At 35.3% G+C, this 8,757-nt stretch overlaps 1 long non-coding RNA gene across 1 annotated transcript; it reads right to left on the bottom strand.

The window, feature by feature from the left end:
* Positions 1–448: 448 nt before the first annotated feature.
* Positions 449–948, bottom strand: LOC128360104 (uncharacterized). Its single transcript, XR_008321478.1, has 3 exons — positions 797–948; positions 622–687; positions 449–497 (listed from the first exon to the last, which is right to left on the bottom strand). It is a non-coding gene; the product is annotated as an uncharacterized LOC128360104 (long non-coding RNA).
* Between the last annotated feature and the right edge of the window lie 7,809 nt (positions 949–8,757).

Here is an 8,757-nt window from a genome sequence, read left to right as displayed (position 1 = left end):
CAATGTAAAAATGTCGGAGTCTCCTGCTTCTGTTTTTGCTGGCTTTGGTGGTTGGTCAAAATGTCGGATTCTCACTGGAGGCGTGGAAAAGTTTGTTATTTCCGGGCCTCACGCTGGAGGCAGGCCTGAGACGAGAGCCTGCACAGGGAGAGGCCTCACGTGAGAGGTCTGCAGCCAGACCCCTCGCATGTTTTACCCATCTATGGTTTTTAAGCAGCCTGGGGTTGATTTACACTTAATATTCAAAGTGTTATAGTACTAAGTGGGATACCGAATGTCATCTAGGCCAATTAAAAGTAATAAAATAAACCAATCATTTACTGTAAACACAATCTGCTTTATTATTATTATTATTATTATTATTTTAAATAAACTGCAACACCAAATGTACAAAAACAGACAGTATTAAATAAAATAAACTATTAACTTACCAGGTACAGCTGAGGGTGCAGAGAGGACAGTGGGCATAGTGGATGGAGCAGAGGATAGAGATGGACCTAAGATGAAAAACATGTCCCTTGTTATATGATTATATATTATAACTTATATTTAAAAATATCCATTTCAGTATGTTCTGCAGTACACTGAGCAATTACAAAGGCTGTTTTGTTGTTAACTTACCAGGTACAGCTGAGGTTGCAGAGAGGACAGTGGGCACAGTGGATGGAGAAGAGGATAGAGATGGACCTGAGATGAAAAACATGTCCCTTGTCATATGATTACATCTTATATTAATACATCTTAAAGAGATAATTTGACTAGAAATTAAATATATATGTTGACAGTTTTTGATCACTTGATTCATCAGCCTTGGCTGCTCCTGAGGAGGTGGATTGCCCCTGGGCTGAGTCAGTGCCTCCTCCAAAATACTTTAACAGGGCTCCTGGGGAAGTTTCATATAACGTATGAGCATAACAGGGAGTTGATGTAAAAGGAATATATTTATTTACTCACATAAATTGCATGTTGCAAACAACATACCTCAAACTATAAGTTTATTAAATTAATTAATTAATGCAAAACCATATTGCTAGCAAACGTCACCGCATTTGTAATTAACATTAGTTATTAAACATTTGCTATCAAATATTGTTATCAAAAACGTTGTTTTGATGCCAAAAACAAGACGTAGAGAGACGTCACGGACAATCAAATCCGATATGAGTGTTTGGAGCTGTTCAGACTCAGACACACTGGTTTGCAAAAAATTGGATTTCATGTGATTTATGACTGTTCAGACTTCATCAGAGCCAATTGGTTCCAATCTAGATTGGCTAAAAATCGTATTTTAGCTTGCAGTGTGAACGCAGCCAAATTATTACACAAACACAAAAAATGTTAGCTTAATAGTAGTCTATCTAACCTACCCATGAGAGAAGAGAAATTTCTCTCGTTTGGAACTAACATTAGCTAGCAAATTTGCTATTATAGGCTAACGTATTTGGAACAAAATATCAACAATAATTAGGGACTTTCCTAATTTCAGGGAACTTTTCAAAATACACCAAATGTTACATTAACAAGACATACTTTTATCTTGTCGTTTTTTCTCCTCTTCCTCTTTCTTTTTTCTGCCCCTGAAGGGTATGTCCTTTTTTGCGACATCTTTCACCAGCTCCTAGCTCCTGGATGCTCAGTGCGCACTGCACGCTTGGGTGCACTGCACACGTTACTAGCAGAGCTCTGACATTTCGAGCATAGAGGCAGTAGGAAACTGCACTCTGTTAACATAATATTGTTGTTGGGTTTTTCTTGTACAATAATGTACATTTGATAATATATCACTGATTCTTGGGAATTTGGATAAAACAGGTTTTAATTATGAAAATTAAGAAAAAGCTAGTTAAATTACAAAATCTGAAGGTATATCATTATAGACCAAGGTCTTGGCTGTTCAGCAATGTACCGGTGCAACCTCCCCATTTTGTTTTTCATTAAAAATGCGTTTTTCCAGTTATGCTTTGTTTTTGTCAACACTGTCAGACACAATAAAAAGCAAATCATTTTTTTATTTATTTAGTCTAATATGTATTTAGTGTTTTTAAATCATTATCTGGCATTCATAGTACACATAAATGCTGTTAAATGTTGAATATTCACTTTTGTTCATTAGTGCCACGGGTGCTCAGCTCCGAGGCACTCCATTCCAGTAAAGCTGGAATGGAGAGCCCCGAGGCAACTATTATTCTTCTCCATACTTATTAGTGCCACGGGTGCTCAGCTCCAAGGCAACTATTATTCTTCTCCATACTTATTATTTTACTTCTTCCGCCGTTTTTCGGTGCGTAACTCCTCCCACAGCTTTGAGAAAACCACAACAATATATATATCAAAACGTGTGTCTCGATCGGGGGAGGGGTGCTATGACTTTTGGTGTTGAAATTCCAATTTTTCCCAAAGTTATTCCCAAAAAACCAGGAGATTTCTCCATTGAAAATGAATGGGAATTTTTTTTTTAAAACACAAAATTTCACCTTTTTTCAGAGTCACCTAGCTCTCTCATATGTGCACGTAGAAACGCCATTCAAACTTTAAAACGGAGGAAAACTTGTGTTCTCTCCAAAACACCAAACTTACTATTTTCACATAAAATGTAAACTTTTCAAACTATGAGCAGTCAAACGAGGAGTGGAAATCACTTTTTCGTCAAAGTTAGAGTGGAAGCGGCAGTTAGCTAGAATGTGAGAAGCAGTAAAAATATCCTTAATTTTTATTTTTAACTCGAGCTCATGGCCAAACCATGAAAAGCAGACAAATAAGTTTTGGTCAAAATGTAGACATAGGTGTTGGGATTCATAAAATGTGACTTTGACAGGCGGGGTCTGCACAAAATTTAAACAGGAGGGCCGAGACCGGCAGCAGTACCTGTCACACTCCCCACTGACTCTAATGTAAACGTCTTTTTTTCAAAAGAATCTCACTCTGTGTTCACACTGAGCTTACTCGCTCATTTTAAGGAATATGTGAATAAAATAAACACTGTCAGAATCTGCCGGCTTCTGTGTCTCTCACAGTGTTTTCGGTTTTTGGACAGGAGTTACGATTTTCTCACAGTTTGCAATTGTTCGGGACCTTGTCAGGAGCCAAATTCTGGGGCATTTTCAGAATTCTTTCCAAGCAGATTCTCAAATCGCCGTAGCAACCGCAGGGCCTTAGCTCACCTTGACAACCTGTTGCTGGGCAGAATCTGACCTACTCTTTTGTGATTGGCTAAACTGATCTACCTTTTTGTGATTGGCTAATTCTACCTGTCTGTCTGTTTTGCCAGTTAACTGAGCTAATTCATTTGAATGGAGATTAATTTATGTTTACTGAGGACAAAATAAATAGTTGTATTGTTTTGTATTATAGTTATATGATTTGTGGTGTATAAAAAGATTCAACATTTATCAATAGAAGATGAACAAAATGTACATAATATAATTTCATACAACCAAGTAATTTAAAATAAAAAGTATAATAAAATCTACTCTCTTAATTATTTGAAGATTTACTTAATAATTTCATAACAGTGATGTTCCTGTCAGTGGAAGAAATGAAGTAGACTTTAATTCATAAGTTTAAATAAATATTATTTATGCTTAAATATGATAATAACATTTACTTAATATCTTCAGGGATGTGAAGTTGACAATAAAGTACATTCATAAAGAAAAAATAAAGTGTGTACTCGTCCCGGCAGTAGCCCCGTGGCACTCAAAATTTCCCTGGAATTTTCTAGTATTATCTTAAGTATCTTCATCCTGAATGAGTAAATAAGTCCAAAAAATGGTGTGACTAGATAAATACACTGAAGTCAAGTCAACTACACTAGTCTATATTTTCACTTTTTGCAGTGCATATAAAAACACATGAAAATACATTCCTTCCCCAGCCCATTTTTTAAATTTCAATTAAAGTGACAGATAATTGTTTGATCTACCGTACCCCTACTCCAATGCTCTCTGTCATTTCTCTGCTTCTTTCTTGTTTAAAATTTCCTGAACCATGTATCTGAACAAATGCTTTCATTTTGACTTGTCCCTGTCTGTAACTGCTACATGTAATTCAGATTCTAAAACTGGATACTCCCATTCCTTTCTATTATCCCTGATTCTCTTAGTCATACTCCACACTTCTCCTATTGGAGTTGAATCTCAGAACAGAGTCTTTGCCAACCTTCTCTCCTTGCTTGTCTTATTGTTCTCTTCACTACAGCCTGGACTCTCCCGAATGCAACTAAACATCATAACTATGTGTCCTCTTTAACCTCTTAATCCCTAGGAATCTGCTTTTTGCTACTCCCTCAGTTAGGAGCTTGGTGTTTGACTTGTGTGTAGTTTAGCTAGGAATGGCTATGCTAGCTTATTAGCCAAGCTTCTTCTAAATAAAAAAGTATGTCATGTGTCTATGTTCTGTTGTCTGTGTTTAATGCCTTGTGATGTAGGCTCTAGTGATGATCAGGTTAAAAGTCTGTGTTGTTGACTCTTCGAGCCATACTACACTTGTCTGTCCACCATGGAACTGCTTTCATTCATCTACTCTCTACTTTTTTTTTAAATATTCTTGCACAAAGACTCTCATTTTAGATGCCAACAATGAACCATGATGATTAACCACTGCAACTCTTTCTTTGCTGATTTTTGCCTTTTCAAAAACCCATCTCTCTCTGTTGTGCTGATACCCTGTCTGCCTCAATATCTACTGTTGAAACAATTGATTAGTGGTCACCGATATGTATGTGATTTATCCTGGATGAGATTAAATACTCTTCCGGTAAAATCAGCCGTTGTGGAAGTGCCTTAAACTTGCATTCTTTCTCATGGCCATCAGGGGGTGACTCCTATGGTTTCAAAAAGAAAAAGAAAATAACCCTACTTCTCACTTCATTTATGACCTCAGTAAACAATTTCCTAATGAGTTTACGGTCTTCATCGTTAGTTCCATGTCTTCAATACAGCATGATGTTCATTGTGTAAATTATTGTTCCATTTAATTTAGATTTGACAATAAAGCAAGGTATACTTTAGGGCATGACTATGATTGACAAGTCGTACAGTGGTGACATTGGTTAGGTAACATGAACATGTGTTTTCAGTTTATGTTAATTGTAAAATTTGGTCAATGGGTTGTGCACACAAATAGAAATCTGCTCCGTTTCAAATTCTTAGCCACAAAAGAGTTTGTGTTAATGATATGCTAATGAAAACACACTCTTCCCCAGCCCATTTTTATCTGCACACCTGTCCTGCATCAGGGTCGTTAGCACTGCCTTTCCCTCATTGTTTTTTCCCCAGTCTTCACACTTGTTATATATCAGTCTTGTCAGCCCTGTTCTGTCTCCAGTGTCCTCCCAGCCAATCAGTCTGCACTTGCGTCTAGTCAACTGTTCCCCATTCCCTTATTCCTTATGAGACTACGTTTACACGTGCCCGGATATTTTCATAAACGGACATTTCTTTTTTTTTATTTTTTATTTTTTTTATTATTATATTTACAACACAAACTCAAAAGTCTCACACAAAGCATGGTCATTCATATTATTCCATAACTTTCCATCAGGTGCTTTGTACATTGGTCTCAACATTTTAACAGATATCACTCATGATGATCCTTGAGAGGTTGTGCTTTTTTTTTTTTTTTTATTCCTGTGGATATTGTCTTTCACACACAAGCACCCTTCATCCACGCATCTCATCTACACACTCATGCTTCCACAGATGCTTCCGCACACATACTTCCACACATACACTCAACCACCCACCATCCCACTCTTCCTACACATACCCTCAGCAACCCACCCACCCTTACACCCCACCCCCTCCCATCCTTACCATTAACCCCTCCCATTTTTACACCCTCCCACCCCCCACATATTCACATACATTACATTCACGCACACAAACACACTCAACGGTCATCACAGAAACTATTTCTTTCCTTGATAGCTAGTCGATCTCGCTCCTCCACTCTCTATAAAGCCTCATAAATTATAGTCCATGCATTAACAAATTGTTTTCCTTTATTGCTGTCTTCCGACATTGTTCTTTCGATTTTTAAATAATATTTCATTAAAGTTTTCCAGTTTTGAAAAGATGGCGCCTCTGTTTTTTTCCAATTTTGCAAAATTAACTTTTTATATACCAGTGAGGAAAAAATAATTTGCCACCCCAATGGGTATCTCATATTTTCAATATCTTGAAAGATGCAATTCTTTAATGTGAGCACGAACTCACAGTTGCAGATTCTTGACATCCATTTCTCAATTTTATCCCATATTTCTCGAATTTCCTTACAGTACCAAAATGCATGGGTGAGGGAGTCACTTTGAGTGCTACATTTTAAACATTTATCTGAAGATTTACTATCAAATACGTGTATTTTGTCTCGGGTATAATATATTCGTGTCATTACTTTGTATTGGATTAACCTTAAATTTTCGTTTATAGTGACCTTATTTGTAAGTCGGAAACATTCCTTCCATCTTACCCCTGCATTTTTTATATCCAAGTCTACATTCCATTTATTATATATATTTTATAACAAGTTTTCATTACTCTCTGCTTTAATGAGAGTATCATATGTAGCTCCTATTAATCTTCTCTTTTTATTCCCTTCCTTTTTCAAAATTTCTCCTATTTCTGTAGTTGTTCCATATTTGAGGTCTGTATTATCCTGTATCCAATTTTTCAGTTGCAGATACTTAAACTTTTCTGTGTACCTTAATCCAAATCTATCCTCTAACTCCTTATATGAGCGTATTGATTTTTGGTTTGTGATATCTGATATTGTTTGGATTCCTAAATTCTTCCAGGTCCCACACCTAATTTTAGCGTTTTGAATTCTTATAGAAGGGTTATCCCATATCTTTATGTGTCTTGGCATTTCAATTTCCTGTCCTATTTGCTTTTTTATTTTACTCCAGGTATTTAATGTAGAGTTGATGATAAAGCTTGCAGTAGTACATTTTTGATTGGAGAAAAGGGTAGTTAGATAGTTTTTAGGCATTAACTGATGATTTTCGATATCTATCCATGGGCTTTCGTTTGCATTATTTATTATTTGATCAATATAAAACATCTGCGCTGCACAGTGATAACTTTCTAAATTAGGCAGATTTAAACCTCCTTCTTCCCGTGGATAATACAATAGCTTTCTTTTTAACCTATGACCTTTATTTGACCAAATAAAGGATAGTAAAATTGAATTAACCTCTTTATAAAAAGCTGTTGGTGGTATAATAGGAATTGTTTGGAATATATATAAAAATCTTGGAAGCCACATCATCTTAAACAAATTTATTCTACCAATGATGTTTATTTACAAATATAACCACTTTTCAATATCTTTTTTTAATTCTTTAATTAAGGGCAGAAAGTTGTCTCTATAAAGTTGTGATTTATCTGTGCTGATGTAGCAACCTAAATATTTAATATTTCGTGATTGGACTTTAAATTGATCACAGTTTTCCAATTTATTTATACTTTTGTCTACTACTAATAATTCTGTTTTTTTAATATTTATTTTATACCCGGATAACGTTGAAAAACTTGTTAATATTTCTAATTCTTCTGGTATGGATGTATTAGCCTTATTTAGATAAAGTAATAAGTTGTCTGCATAAAGACTAAGTTTGTACTCACGCTTTCCAATAGTAATACCTTTTATTTTATCTGTGTCTCTTATTTTTTGAGCTAATGGTTCTATTGCTAGAGCGAATAAAGATGGGGATAAAGTGTCTCCCTGGGCTGTACCTCTATTTAGTGGAAAAGGATTTGAGAGAATTCCGTTTGTATATACTTGTGCCTTTGGTGACTTGTAGATTGTTTTAATCATATTTATAAATTCCTCTGGAAAGCCATAAACTTCCAGCACTAAATAAATATGCTCTCTCCAACCTATCAAAGGCCTTTTCTGCATCCACCGCCATAAGTGTTAAGTCTATTTTATTTTTCTTTGCATATTGTATTAATGACAAACAGGTCCTGGTGTTGGTTCTTAAGTCTCTATCCTGTATGAATCCTGTCTGATTTTGATGGATGATTCCAGGTAAAATATGAGAAAGTCTATTATTTATAACTTTAGTTTAATAATTTTTTTTATCATAATTAATTAAGCTCATAGGTCTATAGTCCGCTGGAGTATTACCATCTCTTCCTGGTTTTGGTATTACTGAGATGACTGCTTGGTTCATTGTTTGAGGCAGCGTATGATCCTTTTGGGCCGAGTTCACTACTTCTATAAAAAGGGGCTCAATACTTGACCAAAATGTTAAATAGAATTCAATTGGGATTCCATCCATTCCCGGAGCCTTTTTTAATGGGAAAGTTTTTATTGCAGAATGTATTTCCTCACAAGTTATATCTTTCCTCAGTTGTTCCCTTTGCTCTGCTGTTAAGTATTTTAAGTTAAGTGATTTAAGAAAGGGGGTAGGGTCTGAGTCTTTTAATTCTGATGCATATAGATTCTCGTAGAACACTTTAAATTCATTATTAATCAACTGATTATTTTTATAGACTGAGTCTGATGTTTTATTTATTATTGATATAGGTTGTCTTTTAGCTACTCTTTTAACTACTGAGGCTAAATGTTTACCTGATTTGTTTGCTGATATATAGTTAAATTTATTTGAGTTATGTTTAAAGTCATTAGCTTTTTGTAGAAGCAAATTGTCTAGATCTAATTTTTTTTTCTGAATGTCTGTCAGTACACTACTACTGGCTTGCATTTTATGCTGATTTTGTAGTCTATTTACTTGTTCTGTCAATTTATTTATTT

This window comes from Scomber japonicus, chromosome 6 (assembly GCF_027409825.1).
Source record: "Scomber japonicus isolate fScoJap1 chromosome 6, fScoJap1.pri, whole genome shotgun sequence".
Taxonomy (NCBI): Eukaryota; Metazoa; Chordata; class Actinopteri; order Scombriformes; family Scombridae; genus Scomber; species Scomber japonicus.
Note: the sequence above shows the minus strand (reverse complement) of the source record. Positions and strands in the feature narration are given on the sequence as shown.